This window comes from Camellia sinensis, chromosome 8 (genome assembly GCF_055761805.1).
Source record: "Camellia sinensis isolate YWXY chromosome 8, ASM5576180v1, whole genome shotgun sequence".
In the NCBI taxonomy this organism is placed as follows: Eukaryota; Viridiplantae; Streptophyta; class Magnoliopsida; order Ericales; family Theaceae; genus Camellia; species Camellia sinensis.
Window position 1 is genome coordinate 44,593,541 of NC_138968.1, and position 17,349 is coordinate 44,610,889.

Consider the following 17,349-nt stretch of genomic DNA (forward strand, 5'->3'; position numbering starts at 1 on the left):
TTAAATGAAGAAGCATTAGAAGGCCCAGATAGCTTAGTTTAGCACGAGTACCCTTTTGTTCAAAGATTGCTAGAGGAGGATGGACACCGTCAACAGATGAAATATAGCTGAAAATTGCTGATTAAACGACGGATTCAATTAATTGAACTTTGGATTCAATTAATTGAAATTCATCTAGTCCCCGATACAAGTTTAAAAGGACGACATTTGATGAAATGGGTGTGCCTAATGTAAGTCCCATTGCTTTCTACTTGGTTTATGAACTTTGGTGAATAAAGTTTATTTATTTATTTTTCCTGCTGCTCATTCATCAATTGAACGAATTTGTGAACCCACTATGTTTTGCAGCATTACCTTAGAAGTAGCTTGCAAGAAACTAAATCAAATTGTGATGGCAACAAACTAATAATGTAAAAAGTAATGCTAAATTTTTTCCTCTCTTTTTTGGTATTGTCCGAAACAAGGATACATATGGGCACGGATCTGTGTCTGGAAATATGTTAATAATAAGACCTACTACAGCTTCTACATCTCAAACAAATCCTCGAGGTACATATCCTATCTGTGCACCAAACATTATTTTGATCTCTACACATTAAATTGTGACAGTCAACCCATTGCACTTTTAGTCAAGTGTCAATCTCTCTCCTGTTACTCCATTGTTGAAGTTTTTAACAGAATCTAGTCATGTGACAAACATATGACTATGAAATAAGGGCAAAAGAGAAAAAGCACCTCGATTTTCCTTTATAAAGATTTCATTCCAAAATTTACATCAAATTATGATTGTACTCAGCTAAAACAAAATGCAAATTGTGAATGATTAAGGAAATAAACTAGGGTTTTACAGAAATTGGAATCACGAAATTTTGTTTTTCACAATAGTCTTCTATTTATTCCTTTTCAATTTTTTCGAATTTGCTATTTCAAAAACTATATTTTCTTACCTCTTTATCTTTATTTTTAGTATATGAACATATATATATATATATATATAACTCTCACATGCTTAACATGTGAGACAAAGTGTGTATCGGTGGAAAATAGAAATGATTTTTTTCTTTTACTCTCATTTCATAGTCATGTGCTTGTCACATAATTTGATTTTGTTAAGAAATTATACAATGGAGTAACATAAGGAAGACATAAACACTTGACTAGAAGTGCATGGCTTGGCTACTATAATTTGATATGTAGGGATCAAAATGAAATTTGTACAAAGTGCATTTTACCCTTACACATATATAGCATCTGATGTTTCACTCCCAATGCAATATTTCAATTCCTTAATTACTCATCATGTTGCTCCTTAAGCACAACCAAAATTTCTTGTTCCTTAGTCACTACATTCAAAATGTTGAAACATGGCTGAGTTTTATGCTATTTGCCTATCTGTTTTTCTCAATATTTATAGGACTTGTTAGAAACAGAATATACACGAAAATTAGAAATCATTTCAATAGGCAAAAAATAATTCTGAATCTATGGATACAAAACTTTGAATCTAAAAATAAAAATAGAATTCTCATAGAGAAATTGAATTTTATGAATTTGGAATGGCTGTTATGGGGGGGTGCACAGCAGTCACTGTTGCATAGCTAAATGTGTCTATTTGGATAATCCATAAACAATGACTTGCCAACAAAAGTGCACCATGAGTGTTGTTCAGTCAAAGTTTGATAATAGAAGCCAACAAAAAAGTTAGAGTTGAGAGAAGTATTTGGTTGAGTGATTTAAAAAATAAAACGGAAAAAGATAAGTAAAATATAAATAAAATATATTTATATTTTATATACTTTTATATATATATTTTTTATCTCTTTTTAAAACTTCTAACCAAACACAACGTAAAGAGAATGAGATTTATCTTTTACATAATTATACTCCCTCCAAGAATCACCTGATAATAGCTACCTGTTTGAATACAAAATAAATAAATAAGAGAAGAAGAAGATAATAACTACCTGATGAGGCCCCTTCTCAGGTCATTATCGTGCCTACAGATGGGGGCCACTGTTTTCTGATTCAAAGTATCGGCAAGACTAATTTCACTATTTTATTTTTAAAAAACATTTATATTTAAAATAAAAAATTATTTCCGTATATAACAATATATATATACATATATATAAGAAGCTCCTTCTTTTTTATAGGTCGTCTTTTTTTTTTTTTTTCCCCTCTATTTGACCTTTCCATCTTAAGTAATTTATTAATGGTGGTTTATATGTTAAATAAAAGTTTTTTTTTTTTTTGTAATTATACAAATATTCACGGTCAATTATGCAATAGGTTTTTTTGTAAGTATAGCAACCCCGGTCTTTTCCCATTTGATTATTGTATCCGGACTTAGGTTCCGTAGATTCTGTCATTGTATAATTGTTATTGTCATTCTTTATTTTCTTATTTGGAGTTATAGGATGTGTTGGGCAGGTTTGTTTCAGGTTGGTTGGGTTCGGAAACCAAGTGTTGCTGTCCAGTTTTTTTGGTTGGTCGCTCGAGCGAGTACTTGGTCGCTCGAGCGAGGGTTGTATTTTGTGTTTGGTGGCTCGAGCCAGATTTTCTTAGCTCGAGCGAGCGTTTGTGTCCAGTATGGACCTGTAGCATTGCATTCTTGGCTCGAGCGAGCTTTTCTTTGCTCGAGCGAGGATTTCTTGTGTCTGGTCGCTCGAGCGACCAAGTCTTCGCTCGAGCGAGCCTGTCCAGTTTAATTAGACAGCAGCGGGTTTTTAATCAGTTTTCATCCTCTTTTTAGATTCCAAACCCTAAGGTCCGACTTCTCTCTCACCCTGTTCACCTTCTCTCTTAGATTTGATCCACTTAGGGTGTGTTTCTACCCTAGATCCTTCATTAAAAAGTGTGTGAGTCGAGGGCTTCGTTTTAATCTGAATTGTTGGTAGTTTGGGGCACTTTGGAGTTTGGGTCTTCATCTCCATCTTCTCTTTTGGGGCTATTTCTTCGAGGTAGGGATTTCCTACTCCATTCCATAAGTTTTGTTCTAAGTTTTGGTATATTGATATGTTGGGGTTACTTTGATAATTTTGGGAAAAAAACCCTAGTTGTATTAATTAATTAATTTGTATAATTAATTTAAGGGAATTTGGGAATTTGGTTAAATTCATGAAATTGAGAAATTTATTGATTAAATGGTGTAGTTGGATAATGTAAATCACTCGCCTATTGAATTGTTGGTATATTTATTTCCAAGTCTAGAAATAACTGTTTTGGGCTATCGGTGGAGGATAGTCGTGCTTGTTGTAGACACTGCATGTGGATTAGGGATAACTGAAACTAATCATTGATTAAGTCATCAATTTTGACTGCTGAATTAGTCCAGACATTATGTGTATTGATTGTGTGTTGTATATGTTATGTGTTTGCATACATTGTTTTGTGTGGGAGGAGATAGGGGATGTACTCCACGGTTTAGGGGAAGATAGGGGATGGACCTCTAAACCGGATTTTGTTTGGGAGGAGATAGGGGATGGACTCCATTAGCATCACTTTTATGTGTGCTTATTTATATCGAAGTGTTTTATTGATACAGCACTAAAATGTGTATCAAACTAGAAGTATGAAGTGCTTTGATTTGAGCCTGAGTCTCAATTGTTTGTTGACATTGGAAGAATGTGAATATGATATATATATAGTTCACTGTTGTAAGTTTGGCCAGGGTTTGAGCCATATTGATAATGTTGGAAAGTAAAACGTGTTTTAGACATTAGTGTCATGAGACTGTATAATGATGTTATTGATTATCTTGGTTAACCATCTATTAAATACTAATGCTTTATTCAATGCTTATATTTGATTTAGTATATTTCTACTGGGCTGTGGCTCATCCTTTATGGGAACATCATTTTCAGGTCCAGGTGATAAGCTACCTCCCTGGACTTAGCTTTGAAGGATTTGGATTTTGAAGACTATCTTTAGTTGTTTGTTTTAATTTGATTAATAATCAAGTCTAGGGCTTTATTTGTATTTGAGTTAGAACTCCTATTTTGTGTCCAAGTGTTGGCTTGGAAAGATGTAAGCCCCTAGGGCATCTAATTTGAAGTTACATGTAATGTTTTTATTTAGTAATACTCTGATGAATGAATTAATAAATTGTTTTCTTTAAATAATGCATGTTGCTGATATACATATAATGGGTTTATTTTGAGGGCGTTACAGTAAGTATGCAAATATTCTTGATCAATTATGAAATATATTTTTCTCATAATTACGCAAATATTCTTAGTCAATTATGAAATGTAAATCTTTTCTTTTTAAGCAAATTACAAATGCACCTATAAAGTTTGTTTAAAATATGAATTGGTCCTATAAATTCTAATTTAACACAATATCCAAGAAAAAAAATATTCTCCTATGCAATAATAAATTATCAAAATTTTTTATTGAAAAATATTTCTTATATCATGAAAAATTATTAATTGACTTAATGATTTATTTATTAATAAAATGGTTTGTTGAAAAATATTGTTCATATCATTAAAAATTGTTAATTTACTTAATGATTTATTTATGAATAAAATTGATCATTTGTTATACAAGTATGATTTATGTATTAATAAAATTAGTCATTTGTATATGTATGTATTTTCTTCTACTTCTTTATTAGTATAGTGACTTATCTTAATAGTTCTTTTTAGATTGGAAAGTTATCTTAATATTTATTTTATATTTATCTATTGAGAAAAGCTACACATCATATTTTTTTTTTAAATTCGGAAGAAATGTTAAAGATTCATAAATTCATCCAAAATGATATGGTAATAGAATTAGAGTCGACGTCATTGGGTGTATAACAAATCAAAAAATGATACATATCATACTACATAATACTATCATGTATCAAATGATTTATTCTATTTAATTTCATAAAATAATAGTTGAAATTTTAAAAAAATTATCAAAATACAAAACTTAAGCATATTGTAATAATAACTTGTGCCTTTCATGTGATGTCAGGATAAAATATTTAAAAATACAATTTTTTTTTTATAAATATTTTTTCCGGTTCCATGATGTGTAATTCAGTGTATATAAAACAACCACCAATTCATTTAGTATAAATGTCATATTGATTTTCATATAAAACTTGTAACCAATGTAATAAAGTATTTTTATTCTTGTAATAATATTGAGTATAAATATTATAATTAAAATAGTTAAACCACATTAAATTTGTAACAAAAAATAATTAAACAATAGTTTATTTTTATTAAAAGATTTTAACACATGCTTGTTCTTAAAGCAAAACCTCACATGGCTGGTTTTGGTTTAGAACCGAACTGAACCGTTAAAAAATATGTACATATACTCTCTTCGTTCTGTATTATTTATCCATCTTTTTTTTTTTCAAAATATTTGATTTTGGAAAAGCCCTCCACAAAATTAGAAAACAATAATAAAAGGGGCCACCCATGAATATAATACATGTCATATATATATTGGATTCGAATCCTCTCTAATACTTTCTTATCCAACCATTATCTGGGCCTTTAGATTAGCTATTGGATAATAGTTGAATGATAAAAAGTTCTAAAGAGAACCCTGTTCTACATATATTGGAAGTCCACATAAAAAAAAATTCCATATATTTTGAAAGCATCCAATTTGTTAATTTAATAAACTCTGCTTTGAAAAATGCATTCATAAATTTAGAATAAATTCTACAAGTTTAGTCCTCAATTTTCACATGATTATATATATATATATATATATCATTGCCTTCTTTGAACTTATAAATTCTATTTATTGGATAATTTACACTTTTTATTTCTTTTCATTTTCATAGCCTTCATAAAGGTTTTAAATAACTCAATTTTTTTAATCATAAAAATTAAAGTGAAAAATGAGTTTTACACAATTAGCTACAGTAAAAAATTGCAATGATTTAAATTTAAATTTAAATTTAAATAATATTAAAAAAAAAGGCCTCCAATTGACTTTTGAGACACTCACGGGGCCGATCCTTTTGACCGGAGTTATCTACAAGTCCTATAACTTTTTTTAACTATCAATATCTCCAAAATACCCCTGCCTTATATCATATAACACATCAACCATAACACCACTATCATGACCCCACTACCAGCAATTACCTCGGGTTACCAGCGACCACCTATAGCCATTATCTCCTACTACCAGCAACCACCTCCAATCTCTCGTGAATTTTGAAGACATTATTATTTCCATTTTCCAACAAAAACAAATGTTCATCTCCACTACATCGCTACTGCCACCACCTTGAGAGAGAGAGAGAGAGAGAGAGAGAGAGAGGAGAATGAGGGAGAGAGATGAGGAGGAAAAATAATGTCTTTACCAAAAAATAGTTTACATTAGTTTTTACCGCCATAGATCAATATAAGATCAACAAAATAATCAAAAAAACACATTCAATGATAAATTTATGACTGACATGTTCGATGTTAGTGGTAAATTTATCACTAAGTGATTTGTATACAAAAAATAAAAAAAATTACAAACACCAAATCTAATTCATTCAATCATTCACACTAACAATAACTTGCTCACAAGACATACCCCTCATACATGTACATACAAAACAAGATAGATTGATAAATTTATCACTGATCAATAAATTTGAAGCAAATTTCCTTTGAGAAAAGAGACAGTGATAAGAAAGAAGGGGTGAGATCTAGAAAACACTATTACTTGGAGTCATTTGAAGTCGATTTCACCATTAAAATAGCTAGATCAATGTAGATCTAGAAGGTAAAGTAGAGATCAAAATATAGAGTTGTCACAAACTAAACCCGTCCCTATAGGTTTAGTGTCGTAACCGGCCAGTAATCCTTAGATTACCGAAGGCCTCTTAAAGACTTGACTTGAAATTAGGGGCTGCGGAAATAATTACATAAAGAAATATACATACTCCATCGAGCTGTGCAGACAGGCATGGAACTGAAAATCTTAAACTTTATAAACATACGAGTGACGTCATAGGTACAGTATTTACACGCCACTTCATGTACACATAAAAGAAAAACTTATTCATAGAGCAAAGGAACAGTCTTATACATTCATATTAACATACCACAAAACATGACTTGATCTGGAACCTCCTCGTGAGGCGCAAAAGGTGGTTGACAAACACAAAAATGCATCAAGCGTCATCTTAAGCCTGATTACGAGCTTGCTCACCTACATACATAATAAATAACTAGTGAGCGGTAGCCCAGTGAATAATAACAGAGTAAAAAGGTAAATGAATGATGTTCCATAACTATTTCTGAAATCAAAGTTTACGTTCGTATTCTCATTCTGCGCATATATATATATATATAAATTAGAGTTCATGCTTAGTCTTGCATAGTACATCCGTTAGCGCTACCAGATCATAAACAGAGTATCATAAATCATGCTTGTCAATTCTATAGAAGAACCTCTGGTCAGGCAAGGATAACTTGTCAGTTCTATAAAGAAACCTCCGGACTGGGAACTTGTAAACTTGTCAGTTCCACTTAGGAACCTCCAGCCGAGTACAAATAGGTTCTCAGTTCCATAAGGAGCCTCCAGTAATGGGAATGTCATGACCCAAACCCTCCCCTATAGATTAAGGTCATAACCGACCAGTAATCATGAGATCGCCTACGGCCTCAAACCTGATATCAATTAATAATTAATAATATGGGGCCAGATGCGGAAGCAAACTTAAAAATTTTGTCCAATGAGCTATGTTTACATGGCATATCAAAACATTTCACATATATTTGATAATAACCCACACCACATATCATTAGTTAACATCTTGTATACCCAAGATCATTCAAACACATAGTCAACTAAACCAATAGCTTATAGACATAAACGGTCTATTATGACCAACAGAGATAGCAAAAGGAATACAAGAAATTATAAACAAGGCCTCTTGCGTGAGGCACCTGGGCTGACTTCACAAACTCGGGTTCCTTTCTTAAATTCCACTAAGGCTGGGGTTGGACGTCCTTTTGCTCACCTACATACATATAAATGAGAGTGAGCTAACGCACAGTAAATAATATCAAAATAAAGAGGTTAATGAATGAGATTCGTTCATAAATGAATCATACTTATAATATACACATTTGAACCACTATTCTCATTCACGCCAGATTTACAAATCTCAACAAAGCAAAACGACCTTAGGTCCAACACATCATGTCCATATGCAAAATGACCTCAAGTCCAATTCTTATATAAAGCAATACGACCTCGGGTCCATCTACACGAAACGACCTTTGGTCCAACCAACTCTCTTATTCAAAACGGCCTTTGGTCCAATTCGAACACATCAAACGACCTTAGGCCCAATTCAAACATATCAGGCGTATCAAACAGTCTCGGACCCATTCTCTTTATATTCATATCCATGCGTATTTCATGTTCATGATCATGATCCTTTTCATTCAAACGGCCTTTGGCCCATCACGGTATTCCAACGTATCAAATGACATATTCAAATAGCCTTTAGCCCATCTTTGCATTCATGTCCGACGGCCTTTGGCCCAATCATTCATGTCCGACAGGCTTTGGCCCAATCATTCATATCCGACGGCCTTTAGCCCAATCATTCATGTCCGACGGCCTTATACAAATTAGGCGTATAGAATACTCATTCATATCTCAAATCAACAAATCCATAGAGCTTATATAGAAGTAGCATTTGGAAAGTAACATACTTGAAAATATCTTTACTAAGATATTACTTACAGTGATCCGTTGGATGATTTGCCCTTGTGCTTGACCCTACACATTTTATAAACATAATGGGTTACAAACAATTCAATCTGTTCTTAAGTCATGCATCCCTCTTAGGCTTCTTTCTTATCCTTTTAACTCATTTACAATGCTTAATATATGCCTAAGAGCCCTTAGAAATGAAAGAGAACGGAAAATGAAACATAAAACATCTTTACAAAGTTTCTGAAACAGGGCTCCCCACTCGAGCGCAGGTTTCCTCGCTTGAGCGGACCCCTTTGGTTTGCAAAAGTACTGGTTACTTCATATTCATGCTCAAGCGCTAATTTGGACGCTCAAGCTAAGGGTCAAACATATACGATTGACACTCGAGCGTGACTCTCCTCGCTTGAGCGAGAATCAAAGTCCACAAAAGTTTTGGGAACTCACATTCCACGCTCGAGCGGTGCTTTCCCTGCTCGAGCGGACACGCCAAATTCTGGAATTTCCAAAATTGTTCTTCAAGTTCAAACTCAATATTCAAAGGCCCAAAACTCATATTTTTGATGCAAAAACATGGAGAGACATCATAAAACACAAGAACATGAGTAATTTGGAACCAATTAACCAAAATCATGGCCCACTTCATAAATTATCTTGAATTCACTTCATAATTTTCAAAACCCGTGTATTTAACTTCATACAAATTCCATATCTCCATGGATCATTCATGCATGACAATTATTGACTCCGATTCCCCTTTAAATGGCACAAATGATGTTCAAAAACATGGAACCCATTAGGAATATACATGCATGTATGATTCGGTGCCCAATTCATCATGTTCAACATGCCTCATGCTTGATTATGCAAAATCTTAGCAATTCATGGCAATTCTATGCATGCATGTGCATTTTAATTTCAAACTCACCCAATTCAACACAATTCACTTTCTTGATTACAATATAACTTGAATTCACATTATTACAAACTTAAACCCATGAATTCATACTCAAATACTCACCTAGGAGCTCCAATCTTCACAATTCTAGCTAGCTGTTAAGCGTAGCCTTTCAAATTCCCAAGCGCTTAGTTCAATCTCCAATTTGAGCTCCATCTCTCTCTACAATCGGTTCATTCTCTCTCTCTAGGATGTAATCTCAGCCAAAATGAATTCAAGAGATAGAATTGAGTGTAATAAGGCCCTTATATACACACTTGGCTAATCAATTTAATTAAGGCCAATTAACTAAATTGAAATTAATCAATTTAATCTAATTATTTCGATCCGAATCAATTTCTAATTAAATTTCACCGTAGGCTCTAAAAATTACACCAATCACAATGCCATAGTCAATTTCAGTTTCTGTAGCCGATAAGGCCTTCAATTTAAATTCTAAAGCGGATAATCAAACAGATTTTCCTACGGTGAACAGATAGAAATTCATAACCACATATATTCATATAAATGGCACTCAAAATCATATCAAACACATATCCACAATCATAATTAAGATTAATTAGCATAATACGAATCAGGGTTATCACAGGGAACTTGTAACATACTTGAATTATAGAATAATGTCACTTGTAACATACTTGAATCATAGCATAATTTCATAAATGCTTGTTATTGTTGGACAATCATTCATAGTATAAAACATGACATTCCATTTAATAGATCTTATTTCATATACTAAAAAAAATTTAACTTGAGCAAAACTTTATTAAGTTATTACTCACTGATAATAGATGCTCCAAGTAAACAAACTGAGCAGGCAATTCAGTTTCCTTGTGGCATATGAGCTAGACAGCATGACAGATACATACATTGAAACACACGTTTGGATTATACACAACTTATTTCATTTGTTCCTAGTGTGTTTCTACCCTTTATCCTCATTATGGTGTCTTAATCTTAGCCTAGGAATGCCTAGGATAAAATGAGGATGCAAATTGCACTTGAAAACATTTTCTGAAACTTGCTGAAAACAAGGTCTACGCTCGAGCATGGATTCCTCACTCGAACGGACATGAAAAATGTGAGGGTTCGCTCGAGTGCAACTTTTCTCGCTCGAGCGGCCTGCAAACTTTGAAAAAGTACTAGTTATTTGATTTTTATGCTCGACGGACGCTTGATCCTCGCTCGAGCGTGAGACTTAGATCTTCGCTTGAGCGTGACTGTTGTCACTCGAGCGTGCTGCAAAACACAAGAACTTCTGAGGGCTTGCATTTCACTCTCGAGCGTACTTCTGGTCGCTCGAATGGAAGTGCACGCACTGAAAGTGGTTGCTCGAGCATGAACGTCTACGCCCGAGTGTGAACGTCTACGCCCGAGCGTCGATGCAAATTTTGGAATTTCCAAATTTGATCTCCAAGTTCAAAACTTAATCTTTAAGCACCAAAACTAGATTTTTCTGGGTCAAAACTTAAGAAAATACATGGAAACTCTCAAAACAACATGAATTAAGGATCATTTCAAGAAATCACGGCCCAATGGCTTGCTAATTGAGCAAAATTCAACTTGAAGTGTAGAAACATGCTATAAATATAATATGCATGCATAATTTGAGTTCATAGCTTCCCAAAACATAACCAAATGAAATATTCAGCTCAAAAACATGGTGAATTCTTAGATTACAACCAAAATATGAACATACATGTGAGATTTCTCATGAAAAGAACTTCAAAACTTCATGATATGGACATGCCTGCATGGAATGACTTACAATTCCCAAGTTCTAACTCAAATTTTGCATAAATTAACATAATTCTCTTGAGTTCATGCATTATAGTCTAGATTTCAAGGTTTAAGGATGAAATTCTTACTTAGAGGCATGAGTTGTGTTGAAGTTGTAACTCTTAAATTCTCCTAAAGTCCTCTAATTCTTGCTAGCTTGGCTTCAAATTGACTCCAATCTCTTCACCTTCCCTCACTCTCACGGTTAAGTGTGTGTATAGGCTCAAGAATGTGTTGAATGAAGGAAAGAAAGATAAGTGGAGACAATAGGTACCTTACATAGGCTTCATTAATGTTGGTTTATTAAAACTAATCAAATGGGTATTAAATTAATCTAATTTAATCGTTCCGAATCGAATTTCAATTGAGCCTACCATAATGTTCTAAAAATCCCAAATAGCACATATATCAAGCCAATTTCATGATTGGATGCCGATAAGGCCTTCGATTTACAGAACAATATAGAAATTCAAACAGATGTGCCTATGATGAACAGATAAAATCACAAATTATGCAACACATATGCAATTAATTCAAAATCTGGTCTTAATAACTTATTAGGCATATTAAATTATGGATTAACGTTAATCATAGGTTGGGGTTGTTACAAGAGTTTAGATCATCGACGATAGAATGTAGATCGGTGATAGTAGATATGGTTCGTAAATGATGTTGGTGGATCCGCGATAGTAGAGTATAGACTGTGGCAGTAGCCAATGAGCCACAACGATAGTGGTAGCAAGTAGATGATGATAACAGTGGTAGCCAATGGATGACGGTGATCGACAACGATGGAAATGGTAGTGGCTAGAAATAATGGTGGTGTGAGGCTCTTTGAAGATAGAGAGACGTAGAGATAAAGACAGAAGCTAAAAAAAAAAAAAAAAAAAGACAAGATAAAAGAATTATAGATAAGAACTTAATGAGGGCAATATAGGTATTGTAGGACTTATTGGTATGGTGCACTCAAAAGTCAATAGAACTTATAGGTATTTAAGTCTACTTAGCGGGACTAGTTGGTATTTAACCTTTGAGTTTTTGCTTTAGGTCTCTGGATGGGTGGGCCAAGCTTGTTCGTACTTCGCAAGACCATAAAAAGGTCTGATCCACAACCAAACGGGTGTTTGACATAGCTTTGCATATTCATTTTGACCATCTTTACTATGTATTTCAAATCTTAGTGGCTCCATTTGTGCGTAAAAGATTGGTTGGACACTTCAATATTTTGGACGCTCCAATCTAAAATTTGAAATTTACTCTATTATTTTGAAAACTCCAAATAATATCTATTATATAAAACCCTAGAAACATGCTTGGGACACCCCATAAGCAAATAGGCTCCCAATCCACCCAAAACCGACCTCTAATGGCAAAGAAGAACAACAGACCCAACTTCTCACGGCAGAGTCATCATTCAGAGAAATCACAAGTTTTCAACACCGAACTCTATATTTCTTTTCTCTGTTCATTCCATTGTTTCTCTAAATCAATGAATCCCATAAACTCTCTCTGAAATTTGAAGTTTTCTTTCAATCATAAACTCTTATCATAGAAATATGTTGTAACACAAAGTAGTTTTGCCATTGACAATCTAATAGGATGACTATAGGAAACTAAACAAACAGTCTACTCATCATTTGTGCTTTATTGAGAAACTATGGTATTTTTGGTAGTAGTAAAGATATTCTGCTATGATTATTTGTTTATTTATTTATTTTTGCACAAAAACACAGAGTTGAATATAGACATTTTGTTCGAATATAAAAACTATTGAACAATGTCAAATAATTCAGAAACATATCATCAAAAATGTAAAATTTGTTTAGAAACAAGTTTCCAAATAAATGTAATTTCTTCGGTACTAAATTTTTGAACAAATTTTGTAAAATTATCAAACAAAAATGAAGAAGATGAATGGGAAACATACTTTCTCTATCGAAAAGAGCTTGAAATGTCTTTTGCATTGTTCATTGTTGACTTCAATATAAAATAGAATGCAAAAATGATAAATTTAAGGGAAATAGGGTTGAGTATGAAAATGAAAAGTGAAGAAAGTAAGAGAGTAAGAGAAAAAATAATAGAAATTTGGGAATGGTTATGCCATGCGGTGTCCAAAATAGAATGATTTTTACTTTTTTTAGTATCTATTTTTTTGATCATTTTAAAAAGGGATATAATAGTAATAATTTTTTTATTATTTTTTATTTTTTATAAAGTTGGGGTGTCTAACCAATCTTTTGAAGTGCAAATAGTGCCACCCTTTAAATCTCTCTACATATTGATCAATAGGCCCCTTCAAGCTAAAGATTCCTAGGAGCGAATTTGCAGCTTGTTGCAAAAGAACTAGAAGGACTAAGAAGGTAAGCCTTCGTTGAGAACATCGGCGATCTCATCTCGAGAAGAGATGAACTAGATTTGGAGGTCCCACCGAGCAAACTTTTCCTGAACAAAATACAAGTCAATTTCAACGTGTTTAATGCGTGCATGGAAGACCAGTTTAGCTGATAGCTAGGCATATCCAAGATTGTCGCACCACAAAATCGAAGGTGTGTGCAAGGTAACACCAAGTTCAAACAATAAGGATTGAAGCCAAGAGATTTCAACAGTAGCACCGACTAAGGCTTTGTACTCGGATTCAATAGGTGATTGAGCCGTAGTTCATTGCTTGCGAGAGGCCCAAGAGATCAAATTGGAGTCGATGAAAATTTCATAACCACTCGTGGACCACCGATCATCCACACAAGCAGCCCAATCAACATTCGAAATGCCTAAAGATGAGTAGTAGAAGTAGGCTGAAGCAATAACACAAAGTTGGATGTATGTTTAAGATATCGAAATTTCGTTTTATGATTTGCTAATGATCTTCAATTGGAGAGTGCGTAAATTGACATACCCAATTTATGGTGCGTAAATTGACATAAATTAATCAAAAATCAATTCAAATATGTTTAAAGTTTTTTATTTTGTTGATTTTGTTTCCCTATAATTAATTTGAAAATTTTGATTTTGTTGTTTCCTTATAATTAAATTGTTTTGATTGATTTGGACCTCCAACATCTCATACTAAATTTGCAAATTTTTAAGTTTAAAAAATAATTTAAAAATATTTTTTTTTTTCATAATTTACCATTTTCTATAATGATTCCATAATCTATGATTTAGAAAATGAAAGAGGAAGAAGATCCTTATGCACTCTTTCTCTGATCAATTCTTTCTCTTACCCCAAAACCTTAACTGTTATACATTACACGTTCTCCAAGTCATTCACGCATTCCTCATCCTACAAATATTACATTCATGCAATAATGCAGCTCATTATTTTTTCTCTATCTTTATGAGGCAATTGAATGTCAGTTTATATTTAGCCTCTTGCATTCTTTAAAGAAACTCCTTCATCTTTTAAGTACACCATTTTTTTTCTTTTTCTTTTTCTTTTTTATTCATTACTTTTGACCCTTTTTTGTTTTTGCATTTCATATTTTGTGTATCATTTCTCTCTCTACTCTCTACTGACCATCATTTGTTTTTTGCTTATAACCATTTGTTGTTAAAAAATATTATTTCACTAGAAATTTTATGCAAAATTTACCCCAAAATGACGTGATAGTGTCAGTTGTAATAAAAAAACATGCCATTGGACTCTTTATTATAAAATAATAGATCAAAATCCAACCAAACCATTATTAATAATTTTTTGTTTTGATTTTATGCTTGTATATCACTACTCTTTTTTTAGATTTTATTTCAATATTTTGTGACATAATTACAACACTTTAAAAAAATATTATATTTAATCTATTTTTTCAAAGGTATTAAATATGCATAAATATGTACATTTTATTATGAAACAAAAAATTAGTAATGATGTATGTTTACTGTAACACCCCCAAATATATCCATCATTTTATAATTTTAAATCATAAATATTTTCAATTCGATACAGTGAAAACTATTAGAGAATACATTTCCATAATTCAAAATAATCTCTTTCTCATTGAACTATTCCAAGTGATTACATCATTATTTTGTTTACATTCGCAAAATACTAACAATAGTTCAAGAGCAAGAGAAATATAAAAGTATAATGCCTTAAAGGTGTACACCTTTTCAAGGATCGTCCTTGAATACACAAAAATGGACTTCTGTCCCAAAACAAAGGATTGCTCCGGAGCTTCAACAATTAGCATTCATTAATCCTTTGTGCTCCCTTCAAAATACATACAACACCAACTCACTTTGGCAGAATCACACCATCATTTTCTATATGTTATTAGTTTTGGGGTGAGCTATTGCCTAGTAGGAAATACTATTAACAAGACATATAAATAATGGAGATGCATATGATCATGCCATGTGAGTGATAGGAAAATCCATGTCTCTTCTTTCTAAAACCATGATGTTAAATGCATGATGTCCATACAAAGTCTTATCCATAACCATGGGGTGTAAATACGCTATGACATGTCTGAACAACACCGCTAAGAGAATTAAAGAAAGTGGAGGATGCAAAGAAAGAGGCACGGGGAATATTGGTGTTCGTATCTGAACAACACTGCTAGGAGATTTAGGAGTCTACCCATTGTGTTAATGAAGCTCTTGTCATGGAATGTTAGGGGTCTAGGGAGATCTGAAAAGAGAAAGAAGATTAGAAATCTTCTCAAAGAAAGAACATTTGATTTTTTGTTCTTGCAAAAAAATGCAGGAATGTCAACTGATATAGTGAAATCATTATGGCCATTTGACGTTATGGAGTACATGTCGATTGATGCTGAACGCTTGTTTGGAGGAATTTTGTGTGTGTGTGTGAGGGGAAGTTTAGTGTGTTTACACTCTCACAGTGTTGTAGCACAAGAAATTTCGTTCGGCTATCAGGTATGATCCATCTAGACTTTAATTGTGTCTTGATTAATGTTTATGCACCTAATGAAGTAGCTAGAACAAATCATGCATGGTATGTGCTAGCTAGTCTAAAAACACAGTTTGGGGATCCTTGGTGCATAGGGGGGAGGGGGACTTCAATGAGGTTAGAAATTTGGGTGAAAGAAAGGATGCACAAGAAGAGACAGAAGGATGAGGGATTTTAATGATTTTATAGAGGGTCTAGAATTATTTGATTTACTAGTGCAAGGTAGACAATTTACATGGAGTAACTCAAGTGCAAGGGCTAGTTGGAGCAGAATTGAGAGAATTCTACTCTCGACAAAGTGGTTGGAAAGATATAATTTTAAACTTTAGGGTCTTCCAAGAGGGGTATCTGATCATAGCCCTTTTCTCTTGACGGAGAATGGTAAGGATTGGGGACCAAAACCCTTTCGGTTCATTAATGCTTGAATTTTGCACCTCCAATTTATGTCAGTTAGAAAGAAATCCTGGTTAGAAACAGTAGTGCCAGGTTGGGCTAGGTATGTCATTTAAGTGATGCTTAGAAATCTCAGACTGAATCTAAAGAAATGGAAAACCGAGGTATTTGGAAATGTCACACACTCTATCAAGGTTGCTGAAGAAGAATTACACAATCTAGACTTGTTGGCTGAATCTAGGGATTTGTCCAAAGCAGATGTAGAAAGAAGAAGAGCTCATAAAAGAAGTATGGTCACTGAACAAAAAACAAGAATGGATGTGGCTCAAAAAATCTAGAATGGACTGGAGTATGAAAGGGGATAAAAATACGAGGTTCTTTCTTATTATGGCTTCTAGTAGGCAGAATAGAAATCTACCTAACTCGATATCAGTGGGAGGGGAGCTGATTGAGGAACCACAGGGGGTGAAGTATGAAGTTTTCACACACTTCAAAAAAGTGTTCTTAGAAGATTAGAGGCACAGGCCAAAGTTGCTTGGCCAATTGAAATCTATTCGAATTGATTGGCTAGCTGAAAGTCTTGTAGCCAGATTTACTGAAGAGAAGATATGGGCTGCTGTCAAGAGTT

At 33.3% G+C, this 17,349-nt stretch overlaps 1 long non-coding RNA gene across 1 annotated transcript in view; it reads left to right on the plus strand.

Moving 5' to 3' along the window:
- The first annotated feature begins 464 nt into the window (after positions 1-464).
- The window catches only part of LOC145788997 (uncharacterized), a 185,020-nt gene continuing 168,135 nt past the window's right edge, over positions 465-17,349 (plus strand). Inside the window, exon 1 of the long non-coding RNA XR_014337642.1 lies at positions 465-549. This is a non-coding gene — a long non-coding RNA (uncharacterized LOC145788997). The remainder of the gene's footprint in view (positions 550-17,349) is intronic.